This window comes from Miscanthus floridulus, chromosome 16, assembly GCF_019320115.1.
Source record: "Miscanthus floridulus cultivar M001 chromosome 16, ASM1932011v1, whole genome shotgun sequence".
NCBI lineage: Eukaryota > Viridiplantae > Streptophyta > Magnoliopsida > Poales > Poaceae > Miscanthus > Miscanthus floridulus.
Genome location: NC_089595.1, coordinates 114,135,254 through 114,151,279, shown reverse-complemented (window position 1 = coordinate 114,151,279; position 16,026 = coordinate 114,135,254). Strand labels below are relative to the sequence as shown.

Genomic DNA, 16,026 nt, shown 5'->3' with positions numbered 1-16,026 from the left:
GCGTGTACAATAACAATTGCTGGTTTCAGCATGTGCTGTTGTGACAAAGTGAATCAGAGCCCTCATGCCTAAACTGAATATTCAGACTCACATTAATAGATAAATTTATAGACGTTTTACCGTATATTCTGAAACATTTACTTTTTATTTTGTCCTAGGAAGATTTATCTTTGGTGCCGTTACCTCCTGATCTCCCAAGAAAATTGGATCTGCATAACAGTTTTGACTTCTGAAGATGACATGCTCTGTTTGGGATGTATTTGGCCAGTCATGAAACTGAGATGCCTCTATTTGAAGGTCTCGTAGCAGGTTGGAGTTCTGCTTCAAGGAAGCAGCATGGACCATCAAACTTAACAGACTGGAGATATTTTGCTTGGAATGCTTTTTGGACAGTCATAGAACTGAATGGTCTAGAAACAAGTTGATGTAGTTCGGCAAACATGGATGCAACGATTTCATACTACATGTGCATGGGCAACATTGTGACACCATGGCGCCTAGGCGACTAGCCCAACTGAGTGGCTCAATTTGGATGCTGAACATGAACCCGTCTTATGCACTCATTCATGGCCTTTGATTTTTTGAAAAAATGCACAACGTCTTGCACATTACAATAATTCAATATGTAAGGGCTGAAGAATATTAGCAGTATTACATCCTAACTGGTATATATCCCATATCAGCACCAGATCTACATTTAGCCACATTTAACTAGTTGACTGATTTAGCCACATTTACCTTTTTGTCCATTTGCCTCACTGCCCCTAGAGTGTATGTTGAAGTGTAGCCCCTAGACTGTATGATGGAATGTAAAGGTAGCACAATGCACCTTTTATATTCAGTTTGTTTGAATTATAGTTGGCTAACATTGCTGCTCCCTTCCTATTGCTGGGAAAAGAAAACTAAAAATTGAGAAACGAAGCATCAAACTGCTGTGTGTCAGCTGTTAGTTTTCGCCCATTCGTTCAATTTCCAGCAGACAACCTTGCATTTATGGTAACATTTGAACTAATTCTGGGCTGTTTGTTTGGTACAGGGTGGTGGCCAACAGGCCAAGTTCGAAACCTATGTTTGAGATTTTGGATTCGAATAGGAGAAAATGCGACAATAGAATGGCACTGAGTTGAGGCGTGCACAGGGGACGAGACAACGGCGGCCAGCAGCACGTCACCCAGGCCGCAGGCAGGGGCAGGCGGCGCGCTGCATGAGTGCATGACGCTCCGGCGAGCCCAAGGTCAGCCTCGGCAAGGCAACGACGCGTCCCGCTCAGAGCGGATGCAGCAGCTGGGGCTGTGCCACGTCGGGGGGCGAAGACGGCACGGCACGGAGGTTTTGTGCAGTGCAGGGGAGACCGGGCCAAGACGGAGGATGCCAAGTCTTCAAGCGGGCCGAGCAATCCGCGAGCTAGCAGGCCCAAGACCAAGAACTCCCGTGTGTCTGAACTGGGCCCGGCTGGGTTAACAGCCTGGGCGCGTATAAAGATGGCAATGGGGACCCACGACCTGATATCCGACGGGTATTTACTCCATTAGGGTCTAAATATGAACTAAACACACTACCCACGGGTATGTAAATGGACCAAACCCTTCACCCATCGGGTACGCGGGTATGTGTATGTTCTAGCAATCCCCGTACCCATTTACCCATGGGTGAAAAATACCCGGCCTAAAACTAAATAAGCCCACCAGCCCATGTAAAACCCTAGGTTCACCCACCGGTCCCGTCTGACGACTTGGCCGCTGGAGCCCTCGACCGCTCGAGGGAGGCTCGACGCCTGGCCTCCCGCCGCCGAAAAAATAGGCGCGTGAGTAAAGCGCGTCATTACCTCGTCTCGGCGCTGGCAGCCTGGCACCGCAATCACCACTCGCCAAAAAAAACGCCGCCACCCGCCCGCCCCTCGTGACCTCGTCTCGCGTATTCGCATCGCATCGAAGCGTCAGGAACTCGACACGCCATGCCGGTGACGGAGCAACTCGAGCAAGAACGGTGATATGCTATTATTTGTCTAATTTTATGTGGTCTGGTTAATGGTGGTTGTTGTTGAATTGTTGATTTTCATGTGCGTGAATAAATTATTGGCGGGCACGGGTGACCCACCGGGTATGATTTACCCAGCCGGGTATGGGTCTGGAGAAAATTCCCCACCCATGGCGGGTATGGGTATTCTGGCGGTACCAATTTTTATGGCGGGGATGGGTCTGGGGTGGCAGTACCCGATGGGGATTTACCCATTGCCATCCTTAGGCGCGTAGCGGCGTACGCTTGCGCTGCTCATAGCCGCGTGTGCCACGTCGCGGGTCAAAGCGGCAGCGGTGAAGGCGGTAGCGCCGGTGTCGGAGTTGGCAAGGGGATCGGGATCGGCGTGGAAGTGGAACCTTGGCGTAACTTTTCTAGCTTGTTAGGCACGACCGACGGAGGCTAAAACTACCAGTGGTTTCAGTATAAATAAAATGATTCACGTAAACTAGAAAATATTGAGATTATTATTTACACGATATAAACTATCATCATTTGTAGTCTCAACGATATCTTTTTCCTTTCATCATGTGTCACTTTTATCTTCTCTCATTTTCTTGCATGGATCACGTTCTCTCTCTAAGCATATATAGCCTATGCAGTTAACTATGATAACCGGATATAATATGGTATCTGATCTTACGTGGATTTTGGGCTACTTCTCCTAGAGCCACTGCGTTGGGAAGCCCTTACTACATGTGTTTTCCGATTCAGATGTGCCAATTTTAAGGCCCTGTTTATTTTGCACCTGATATTTTTTATAAAAAAAATGCGAGAATCCCACACGGTCCCACCAAACGCCTTTTGAACTAACAAGATCGAGAAAAAAATCATACAGTATACGATGTTTATAAAAGTGTGCGGTCAATAGAAACAAAACAAGACGACTCGAATCACCAAACTTTAACGCATGTGCCGTGCGTACTAGCTCTGCTCTCTGGGCCTTGTTTAGGTTGTAAGTTTTTTCATCTCTTTTCATCACATTAATTTTTTGGACACATGCATGGAGTATTAAATATAGATAAAAAATAACTAATTACACAGTTTGATTGTAAATTACGAGATGAATCTTTTGAGCCTAATTAGGTCATGATTGGACAATAATTATCAAATACAAATTAAAGTGCTACAGTACCAAATACTAATTTCTAACCCCAATCTAAACAAGTCACTGATTCATATGTTCAGCCTGTGTGCTGCTGCTTCGTACTAGAACTTCGTAGGTAGCCTAGCCACTGGTTTTGTCGAAGACCACTTCAGACGCGTCACTCATGCTAATAAATCTTTGTGGACCACAAGCGTCCGGAAAAAGGAGGGGGAAAAAACTAAATCTTTGTGGAAAAGGTACGTACGACACCTGAACCGTGATCTATTGTCCTTCGCCCGGCCGGTTGTCACCGCGAAACTGACCCATCATGAAAAGAAAAAATAGTTGGATGGAAGGTTGCTTTTGATAGATCTTCATTTGGGCTCTGTTTATTTCACGGAATTAAAATTTTTGGATGTCATATCGGATGTTTTGGGGATATTGGAAGAGGTTTTCGGATACTAATAAAAAAACTAATTACATAGCTCGTTTGAAAACTGCGAGACGAATTTATTAAGCCTAATTAATCCATCATTAGCGCATATTAGTTATTGTAGCACTTATGGCTAATCATGGACTAATTAATCTTAAAACATTCGTCTCGCGATTTCCAACCAAACTATGCAATTAGTTTTTTCCGTCTATATTTAATACTCCCTGCCGCAAGATTCGATGTGATAATTTAGGGTGAAAATTTTTAGGAACTAAACCAGGCCTTGTTTTGGAAATGGAAAGGGTAAAAAAAAATGCTACTATTGGTACTATTACAAAGATTCGATTAGACTGGCTTAAATGGCTTTTATCGTTTCCGGTGTGCGGCCGGGTGGGTTTTCGTAGCTCAAGCTCATTGTTTTCCACTAGTACGCATGGTTCAGACACGTGGGCGCATATATTGATGATGCGCTGTCCACGTCGATAATAATAGTACGTAGTATTATTTATTTAGTATCAAGAGGCTGGGAACGTTGTGGGTCTTGCAACATCCCAGGGGTAACAAAAACTAGTTACTTTCATGGGCCAGCCGCGTGACAACAGCATTATATATATATATATATATATATATATATATATATATATATATATATATATATTAAACCAATTGTCACATCAGATATTCGGATGCTAACTAGATGACTAAACATGAGATAATTATAAAAACTATAATTGCATAGGAGTTGACTAATTTGCGAGATGATTCTATTAAGCCTAATTAATCTATCATTAGCACATGCTTACTGTAACACCACATTGTCAAATAACCATGAACTAATTATGCTTAATAGATTTATCTCATAAATTAGTCTCAAACTATGCAATTAGTTTTGTAATTAGTCCATATTTAATAGTCTAAATTAGTGTCAAACATCCGATGTGACATAGATTAAAGTTTAGTCCGTGGAACCAAACATGTGATCCGTCACTCGGAACCTTACACGTTGAACACAACTTATTTGCATTGTCGCCTGCTACAAAATCTGTGACCCACCCCAAAATCACGGACACGAATATCGGCCGTCCATTCTCATAGCGAGTGGTTCAGATTTGATGCTACAGTGATACATGGTAGTAAACAGTGCTAGTGCACAATGATGAACCGTGTGCCTCTCCTCTCCTCTTCCCACGAGTGCGATTGCACCGTAAGTCCGGGACTCGGTCCAAATTACGGATAGCAATTAGCAACTAGTTACACACGCGGTAAAAGTGGAACGATGGCACCATACCTGACAGCGTCAATCGTCAACGTTTAATTTCTACGGAAAAAAGAGGAGGAGAAGAAGAAGAGATCGACCGCTAGCTGCAAGATTTTTCTGGCCGTGGCCAACAGTTGCTGACAACAACAACTAACTCTGGGTGAACAAAGACCCAGCCGTAATCGCACGCAAAGTCGTCCTCCTCCACCATCATCATGAATTCATGGTGCGTCGCGCTGGAAATACGTACAAACCTCACTCAGGCGGCGGCGGCGGTGGTTAGTTAGTTGGTCACGCACAAATGAACTGATGTACGAGACGTCGTCAGGCAGGAGCGCTTGAGTGAGAAAGCGTTTATACCAGCGGCAGCCGGCAGCGTGATGTCATCTCCCTCGCCCATGCATCCAATCCAACCACTTGGTGCCACTGCAACGAGTGCTGCTTGTCAAAGCTGTTGACATCAGGGCGCGATCTCCCCGGATCTGAGAGATCTCCGTCCCACGTCGGACCGTGGCCGTGGCCGCGCCACGCAGGCGCCACACCAAGTACGCCGCGGGCGTCGTCAGGTCACCGGATTATTTACGTGCGTCCTGTTCGTTTCACTTATAAACCGTATTTTTTAGTCAACGAATATTATTTTTCTCTCACAATAAATCAACCAACATTATTTTTAGTCATGACTTATCAGTCAAACGGTTTTTTTTTTTAAGTCCCTTGCTACGTAACCTGCTCGTCTCATCTTGCCGGACGTTCCGGACGTGGACTTCCAGCAAGATTGGTTGGACAGGTGGCGGAGCCAGGAATTTTATAGAGCCTCGATGAGACAAAACGTCATGTTAGTAGTAATGTCACTCCCAACGCAGAAACCACATGGTTTCTACGTTCATTAATTAGGATATCACATAATATCTAAGTAAAAAGATAATGTGGCACCGCAATTAAAAAAGAGAATGAAATTATTTTTAAATAAGAAACCATGTCTACGCGGGAATTAAGACATGAAGAGATGTGATAGGTAGACAAAGGAAAGAAAAGATATATCGTTGGATAAAAGATTATTGCGTAGATACTATCCAGCATGAATATACTCCCTCCATCACAAAAAGAAAGACACTATGATGCTGTGCTGATCAAACTTTCTTAAATTTGATCAGTTTTATAGAAAATATTAGCAACATTTATATTACTAAATAAATTTATTATGAAAATATGTTCCAAGATTTATCTAATGGTACCAACTACGTATTATAAATATTAATATTATGTTACATAATTGTCAAAGCTAAAAAGTTTTACTTCTCGGGAAGTAAGAATGACATTCTTTGTGAGACGAATGGAGTAGTTTCTACGTATACTGTCTACATAAGTTAATAGACATTGAAATTATCTATGGTTTTTAGTATTTCCAGTGCCCTAACAAAGCTATGTAAAATAGGACACATACTTATATAATTTACATGCAAAATTAGACGACCAAAATAGTTTTAAGTTTTAAACTAAAATAATCACTAAATCCTAGGCGGCGCCTGCTCCCTGCCTCATCTCTGTACACTGTACTACCTCATCCCTATATTAGCTTTCCTTTTTGAGTTTTATTTAGAAACAACTTTTTTTTAGTAGGGTCTGCACGATAGCTATGTCTGCAGCAGCCAGCGGAGGAGCTCGGCCACCGGCACAGGTGGCCGGGCCTTGGCTCCGCGCATGGGTTGGACTGGAGTATGCTCACTCACAATCTTGTACTATACTTCTCCGTTCCAAAAGTCTGCAATTTGCTAGTTAATGATGCTGTTTGTGCTTTTTATTAAACATCTAATTTGTTCACACAGTACACCTTCTAATTAGCTATTTAATTATAATTAGTGCTTTGCTCGTTTGCTCTCTCTAAATTGATCCCTAGTGACATCTATATTATTCGGATTTAACCTTCTTGCGATCTTTCTTATCTCATTTGTTCCTATTATCATCGTGAATCTTTTTCTGACCTAAGAATTACATTGATCAGGTGAAGGTCCGAAGCTTGCTAGTTAATATTGTTCTTTTTTTCCTTTATAATATCTCTGTTCTTAGTTGTTAGTTTTTTTTTATTTTAACATAAATATTTATTTAGTTGTTATGCGTACTATTATGGTGTATGTATTTTATCGTGTATATAATTGTTCTCGGTTCGCTGTCTCTGCTGGCAGCAGGAGAACTGCGCGATGAGCTCGTTTCAGGCCATTCCAGCTTCTTGAATCTAGACTCTGGACTCGACTGGTGCTTCATTGATACTCCGGCTGTGTTTAGTTGTAGGAATTTAGATTTTGGGGTTACTGTAGCACGTTCGTTTTTATTTTGCAAATAGGGTTCAAACATGAACTAATTAGGCTCAAAACGTTCGTCTCGCGATTTCCCACCAAACTGTGCAATTAGTTTATCTTTTCGTCTACATTTAATGCTCCATACACGGGCCGCAAACATTCGATGTGACAGGTACTGCAATAACTTTTTGGAAGTTGGGGTGGAACTAAAAAGAGCTCCGATTGGTTGTGTGTGAAATTTCTCGCTTTTCAGCCTCTAGTCGTTTTCTCAGTTATTTCGGGCCACGTGCTTCTCGGGTTGAATTGTTGGGACTTTGGGAGTAGCTTGCTTTGCGATGTGCGATGTGTTCATGCTGACCTCACTGCGGTGAGTCTGACATCTTAACTCTTTTCCTTTTTGATAATTTCCTACTGGTTCCAAGCAAAGTCCATACCAGCATGCTTCCATTTTATTTGTGCAATCGTGTCCTGGCCAGTATTTCTCAACTGTTTTTTTTTCAGCAGCTACAGCTCATCCTCCATTAGTTCAGTTCCTTTCAGTACTTACTTTGTTTCATAATTCGAGCAAAAAAAAACACTGGTTTTTTAACACCAGCTAACGGGAAAAATGAAAGTGAGCCTACCATTTCTTTTGGATCGAGGGACACTGCACACATAGTAGGGTGATGTTTGATTGTCCCTCCTAAATTTTAGTCGCTGTTCCATCGAATGTTTAGACATATGAATGGAGTATTAAATATAGACTAATTACGAAATTAATTGCATAGCTTTGTGACTAATTTACGAGACGAATTTTTTAAGCCTAATTAGTTCATGATTTGACAATGTGGTGCTACAGTACCTGTGCTAATGCCATATTGATTATGCTTTAAAAATTCATCTCGTGGAAGTACTAACGAATTATATAATTTATTTTTTTATTAGTATCCGAACACTCGATGCAACATCCTCTCGACATACCTTCTAAATTTTAGTCACTGACAAACACCACCTAGGTTGGCGTGTAGCATTCTGGACAGTGTGACGCACGATCGATCTGTCTGGTACGTGCATGCATCTCAGGATCGTCTGACAGCCCTTTGGAACGTACACGGCCCGGCCGGTACACAGGCCAGGTGTTCATTTCGTGCAAGTTTTGTCCCGTGACAACTCATCAACGCTGCTATTTTCGCACCAAATGCATGCATGTGCGTTTCCAATTCCGGGTACCACCAATTCATTGGAACGCAGGAATTTTACTATATAGAATTTTTACAGGAAATTAAAAAGTCTTCCGTTCCAAATGAAACCTTTGTTTTACGGGTTATCCTTATCCCAAAGTTACTCACGAAATTAATAAGTTTATTTATATATGATTTTTACTTTTACGGACTATATAGCCTGCTTGCATTGTACTCCGCCCGTTACTGAAATTTTGGGCTGCATGCCAGCTGATAATACTACTATACTATTCCCTCCTGTACTGTGTGGCTAGAGTTTAGACTCGATGTGGATTTTAGAACAAGCGACGACGACACTGATATTGAGAACAGACTCGATGTGGTTTCAGGTGCTGTGTCGGCAAATGATGTCTGGATTAGGAAATTCAGACGAAATTCATCTGTAGTAATGTTGAGCTAACTTATTCAGAAATACTTTTTTAGTCACGGAACAGTGTTTTTTCTTATAATATTTCAACGTAAACTAAATTTCAGCATAAACGAACGGGATACACATTCACACGCGCGTCCTTGTCGGACACTTGTGCTAAGCTGTATTTTTTTTTAAAAAAAAAGTTTGTATGGAGGAAAATCTCAATCCAGCCGGCTGCCGACGACCTGTAGCGTTCATGGACTGTACTGACTACTGCGCATATATGACACGTCCAAAACAGAAGAAGCTCAGGTAATTTCAGCACTCTTTCATATTCACATGATGGGGAATACAAAAATAATATAAATACTTATCGCTTAACATACGCATTCCATTTCTCCTAGTACTAAATACTTTTTTTTTCTACTAAAAGAATTAAAGTCCTATGTGCATGCCTATCTACTCTAGGAGTAAATAAAAATAAGTTAACAACACCATCATCGTTTCATTCCAAGCAAGGACAGGGAAACCAAAAAAACACAAGAAGAAGAAGAAGATCTGACGATGGAGAGGCAAGAACGAACGAACGGCCTGGTCGCATCTCATCAGAGCCACAGCGCGCCGGCGTCCTTGAGTATGGGCACGAGGTCGCCGGAGATGTGCACGGCCATGAGCCGGTCGAGGCCCCCGAGGAGCCTGCCCCCGACGAACACCGCCGGGAGGGCGACGTCGCCGCCGCCGCCGCCGTCGACGACTCCAGCGAGTTCCGCCTCGGCGTCGGCGACCTCGTACACGGCGGGGTTGACCCCGAGCCCCTGCAGCAGCCGCTTCACCACGTGGCTGAGGCAGCACCCGCGCCTCCCCACCACGAGCACAGGGCACTCCGCCACCGCCCGCCGCACCTCCTCCTCCCTCGCCGCTACCTCCGCCTCCGCCTCCGCCTCAGCCGCCGGCGCCGGCTGCTGCTGCTGCGCACCCGCAAGCAGTCTCTCCTCCGGCTACCGCCGCCTCGACGCCCATCGCCGGCGCGGGCCGCGGCCACGGCCGGCCGGCGCTGTACGGGATGGCCTGGTACATTATTCCTCTCCTTCCTGTTCCTGGCGCTCGCCGCGAGCTGCACGGCGTCCTTTTTCCGGGGTTCGGTTGGGAGCTAGCAGGTGCGACTTGTGTGGGCGTCGTCGTTGTGATGAGCAGGGCGGGCAGGAGGAGTAGCCTGATATATAAAGGGCGGTGAGGTCAGCAGGGGGCGGGGATGGCGTCATCCGGTGGTGGGGGAGGGCCGGAGAGGACGACGGCGACCGCGGGGTTCGCGCCAACCGCGGCGCGCGGGCCGTGGGTGGCGTGGCGGGGCGTCAGCCGCGGTTGAGGTGGTTCGGTGGGTCCGTCAGGCCCCCCGGTCCCCTGGTCGGGACGGCCGGTCCGTGACGGCAGCACGTGGGTGAGGGGGAGTCTGACGGGGGCGCGGCCAACGCGCAGCGCGTGGGAGGGGACGTGGTTGGTGACGATACTGCGGCCACGCCGTGGGGCCACCGTGACGGCGGCCGCCGGCAACTTGGCAACAGGGGAGTCGTGGAAGCTTTGGAGTTGTATCAGCAGTGCTGTGACGCGTCAGGATAAGGCAAATAGTGTCGTGACTACGTTGTCAGACATTTTAAAATTGATATTCGCCATTTGAAAATCCTGAATTTTGAAATGTAAGAAAATAAAAGGAATATTTAGGACTATAAATGACTCCATAGAAAAGATTTATCCTGAATTTGTTTTCTATGAAGTTCTTTAGAGTTCACATGGTAACTGTAACTTTTGTATGGACCATGCCAACTTTTGAGTTCTTTCAAAAATTCTAAATTTAAATTTTAAAATATGAGAACTTAAAAAATGGTACTCTAAATAATTTTAAACGAAAAGCATGTCAACTATAAAGTTGTAGATCTTATTGAGATCTACAATTCTATATGAATATCATCTTCATCCAATTTCACATGTAAAAGCTTATGAATTTTTGAACAGCTATTATGGATTGGGTAGAATAGCCAGGGGTTGGGTTAATACAAACTATTAGTTTAAAAGGTAAAGTGTCTAGGAGCTAATTACCAGTAATTGAAAGTATCCTCTAGCAAAGACAACATCGAGTAGTATCCATCAACAATGAAGGATGTCCTACTAATAGATTTACCTGTAGATATATCTGGACATGTAGGACTAGTTACTTTCATAGGCCAGTGTAATTGTGAGAAATCCGACATCCATCTGTTAAAAGGGGGTGTTGGATCCTATGTCTAAAAATTAATCCTAGGTTTTGGATCCCAAATAGAAAGCCAAAACCCTGGTTAGTAATGGGCTAATAGGAGCCGATAAGGATTAATTGATGGTTAGAGCCCATAGCTCTTAGAGCATCTCCAAGAGCCTATATAAAATTTATTCTCTAAATCAACATTTGGAGAGTCATTTGAGTAAAAATCGCTTTCTATATCGTTGTTGCCTCTAAGAGCTTTTCTAATATCTTGTGCACAGTTTAGAGAGTCATCCTTGCTCTCCATCTTTGGCTAGCGAGAACTCCAGAATAGAGGATACCTATATTTGGATATCCAATTGAAGAGACTGTTGAAGGGTATTTTTTCACTAAAATCTTTATTCCTGTAAATTAGGAAGAATATAAAGAGTCTCTCGGAGATGCTCCTATTAGCCTATGTTTAATCTATTTCCAGACGACCTTCAATTCCTGGGAGGCTCTAAACCAAACACACCTTTAGTATTGAGATCCAAAACCTCCATGGTCTATTTTGGTTGCCTCACAGGACCTGGGGAAAACCTAGCAAAGTAGGTTTTGGTTATTTGCTTATCACTGGTTTAGAAAAGCCATCGTAGTATAACATAATAGAAAGGGAAATTATTTATATACTCTGAGGTTCGCTCGTTGTTTATATAACTAATAAGTATAGTATTGGTTTGATAATTGCTTTAAATCTGACTAAGGCCTAAGAGTAAACAAAGAACTATTGAAATATACGTGCACAAAATAAACATTATAATGATGCCTGCTTATTACATTTATCTTATATGTTGTATGTCTTGGCACGTGCAACCAAACATGATATGTTTTTAGAAAGGCTATACAATACTACAAGCTACTATACATCCTCGTATCCATCCAACCTAGCTTTGCTCATACGAGCTGATCATACAACCAACCAAATAGGCCCATAGTAATAGGTTCACAGGAATCACAGCACAGTACCATTGGATTAAGCCATGAGTTAATTAAACTTTTGTATTCCCTCTGTCTTCAGATAATGTAAGTTTTTAATGTATATATAAGCCTTGTTCCTAATAAAATAAAACATGGTGTATATTTCGAGATGGATACTGTCGGTGCAGAAAGTGACCAACAAGTAAATATTTATAGTTTTGTCGTACGTTGTGATCGGAGGTGGCCTAGCACTCAATGACACAGGGTTTATACTGGTTCAGGCAACGTGCCCTACGTCCAGTTTGAGTCGGTCGGTGACTTTATTCCTGAGCCCAGGTGCTCGAAGTTTGCAATGGGGTTACAAACGGAAAGGAGAAAGATGGAGGGTATAAGAGGTCCGGTCGGACTCCGGTCAGAAGGGCCGAGAGTGACGGGAGCCCCGCTATGAGCTAAATGTCCAAGCGTGTGCTTGTGGTTCGAACCTGACGGTTCTGCGGTTGTGTACCAGTGAACTTGATCGGTCTGAATCAATCTGAATGAACTTACCCTGTTGGGAGAGAGCGCATCCCCTTTTATAGATGAAGGGAATGGCCTTACAAGTGAGAGAGAGAGTACATATGATACTAAGCCTTGTTGCCCACGACGACATGTATAGGATGATGGTAGACGCCCATAATATTGTTTAAATGTCAAATACACGTGGGAGGTTGTGTTGTCTTCTTCGGATATGGCAGACGTCGGCGCCTATCACACTGTTGATACCGAAAGGTATGCAAGGGGTTTCACCATGTTCGCCTGGTACGGTAAATACCGGCGCACACAACATTGTCGATGCCCAGAGGCATGTGGGGGAGCCTTACCGTATGGGAGTTAATGGCGCCCACAATACTGTAGGGGAAAATGTCGGCGCCTACAACACTGTTTGGGCTCTGTTGTGCCAGGGAGGCTACAGAGTACTGTGTTTTGCAGGTGTATAGGGTACGGTCCCTGGTATTTGCGGTTTCACTTGTGCGCCCTGCCTTACTTTCTCCGTCCATTCCCTGGTCCTTACCGAGCGGGCGTCCCCAGTCGGTTAGTCCTAGTCGGCTCTGAATGTGCTAGTTGGAGAAGAGCAGTGAGCAGAGGTTTGGTGCATCCCCAGTCGGAGACGCGGGTCGGAGTCGGAAGTAGCGCTTTGGCCAGGCCTTCCGGTCGGAGAGGCCGTCCGGAGGCGGGCTGGAGACCGAAGCAAAGCGCTCCGGTCGGAGAGGTGGTACGGAAGTCGGAAACAGGGTGTCGTTCCTCCTCGGCCATGCCTTCCGGTCGATGATTGGATTGTCCTTTTCTGGCCTGTTGTTTAGGTACTTGGGATCAGCCCATGAGTTACGCGTTGTTTGCAATGTTGCCTGCTGGGCCGAGCCTCTGTTGGAAAGCCAGGTCCTGCGAGGGACTCCGGGTTTATGAACCCGACAGATACAATAGGGTCCATATAAATTTAGGCCATTCGCGAAGATGAAGAAGAAAAGAGACAGAGAGAAGAAGACAAGCTACGGAAAGAGAAAAGAACAAGAAGAGAAGGGGAGAGGTGAATGAGCCCCTATAAACGCTCTGTTCGCCTTTTGACGTCGAAGTAGTAACAGTAGGAGAATATTTCAATAGGATAATTTGGATCATTGAGGTGGTGTTTAAATCAGTAGATAAAGTTTAGGGGTACCGAGTGTTACACGGGGGTGTCACATCGGTGTGTTCGACTAGTAATAATAAAGCAAATTACACAAGTCCTTAGTAATCCGCGAGATAAATTTATTAAGCCTAATTAATCGTCACTAGCATATATGTTACTGTAGCACCTACGTTATCAAATCATGAACTAATTATGTTTAAAAAATTTTGTCTCACAAAGTAGTCGCAATATGTGTAATTAGTTATTTCTTTAGTCTATATTTAATACTTCTATATATGTGTCAAATATCCGATATGATAGGGACTAAATTTTAGAGGCCGAGAAACTAAACATGGATGACAAGGACGAATCACCTGAAAATGCATGCATACGAAAATTTTAAATTTGGTCGAGGCAAAGATGACCTGGTGGATGAGATCGACGCCGGGGCCACCATGACTTTTTCCTCGCAAATGATGGCGTCGGCAGATCAGATCAGAAAGCGGCGCCCACGTCTTCCCCCGTTGGTCGCCGGCCGGCCGCGCGCGATTTGCTGGCTGGCATTTCCAACTTCTCCACTTCGACCGAGCGCTCGATTTCTTCGCGGTCGGTCGCTTCTTATGTATTCCATCCGTTTTAAAAGGAGTACTGTGGATTCCTACATTCTAAACAAGATATACGGTTATTTTAGAAGAGAGAGTATATATTACTTTTAGGAGTTAGTCAATTTTAAGCTAGACTAGGGCCTTGTTTAGTTCGCGAAATTTGGATTTTGGGGCTACTGTAGCACCTTCGTTTTTATTTGGCAAATAGTGTCCAAACATTGACTAATTAGGCTTAAAACATTCGTCTCGCAATTTCCCACCAAACTGTGCAATTAGTTTTTCTTTTCGTCTACATTTAATGCTCCATGCACGGGCCGCAAACATTCGATGTGACAGGTACTGTAGCAACTTTTTGGATTTTGGGGTCCAACTAAACAAGGGCTAGATTTGTATAAAACATTATCAGTATTTATATCTCCAAATAACTTCACTGTGAAAACTTGCAGTTATTTAGTACCATAAATATTGGTAATTTATATATTTAGTTAGATTTTTTTGGTTGTTTTTTTTTTGGGAAATGATATGTCTATTTTTAATAAAAAAAATGAAGGGAGTATGTACCTGTACGGTATAGTACGTGTTTCTGAAGTCAGATTTGAGCTAGCTGTGGACTACTCCACCTAGTCTCGAATATGATGGAAATGGACCAGATCAAATTAATTTATTAGCTAGCAGATCGCTGACGCTGTGTGCATGGCAGCATATCGTGCATACGTGCGGCGATCACGCGTGACGTCGTCGCGCGCGTTGGGCGCGTTGGATCTGTTGGCCTGTTCCTCTCGTCCGGCGGATAAGACTGTGACTACTCGGTCGGGCATCATCCAGAATATGGATCTAGTCATTGCATATCGATAAAAAAATAAGTCAAGATATTGTTCTGACGAATTTATTGTGAGAGAAAAATATTATTCTAACTAAAAAAATAAGTTAAAAATGATGAATCTTATGAGAGCGACAGGCCTGTATAATTAACCTGGTTCGGTCATTGATCCGGGGAAGCGTGCGTACGTATTGACGCGTATGAATTTGGAAGGGTTGGTTCCCGTGAAAACTGCTGCGTGTCTTGTGCAAAATTTCTTATAATGTGGAAATTGCGGTAGCTTTAGCTAGCTTCTTTGCAAAACCTTCTCTTTAATTTGCTTGCTGACACCGTGATTTTATCGATCGATTGGCTAATTTCGTACCGGCGGCATATAAGCTCCGTTCGCTGGTCTGAAACTTGGCTGAAACTGACTGAAAAACACTGTTCTGCCTGAATTGTTGTGAGAGAAAAATACTGTTCCGATTAAAAAACAAGCCGAAGGCGCGGTGCGGTAGCTTCTGCCTTCTAGAAACAACGGGTTTCACGTTAGCACAGCTCTTAGCTTGCTTCAATATTTTTAAAAGAATTCCCAACAAATCATTAATTTGCCTCTGCGTTTCCTTCAGAATCACTGAACCTGCGAGGACGACCAAACACGCCGTTCAGAAACTGGACACGCACACGAAAACGTACAATGTTAACCTCACGTCACCGAAGCGTGCAGTGTGGAGTACGTGCATGCACGACGCACAACCGCCACGTCACGATCCGGCAAATTGAGTGTCGTGTCTGAACCGCCTGCATCATGATGACGGAGACACGAGTACGTGTGATAAAGAGAAAACAATGAAGAAAGGGGAAAATTAATGAACACTATCTAACTAGTAGTACTAGTACTAGCACTGTACTAAATAGTAAAAGATGTTTATACCGCAGGGTATCTTCAATTGCTTCGAAATCATTTTGTTAATAAAATAAAAGATACATGAAACGTGAATACATTTATACAACTTTTTTTATGTTCTGAGCATGCATTTAGTTTAAGTAATTGTCGATCAGTTTGCTGATCAAAATAAAAGATACATGAAACGTGAATACATTTATACAACTTTTTTATGTTCTGA

General features: G+C 43.5%; 1 pseudogene; it reads right to left on the bottom strand.

Moving 5' to 3' along the window:
* Positions 1 to 8,971: 8,971 nt before the first annotated feature.
* Positions 8,972 to 9,795, bottom strand: LOC136513464 (monothiol glutaredoxin-S9-like; annotated as a pseudogene).
* Between the last annotated feature and the right edge of the window lie 6,231 nt (positions 9,796 to 16,026).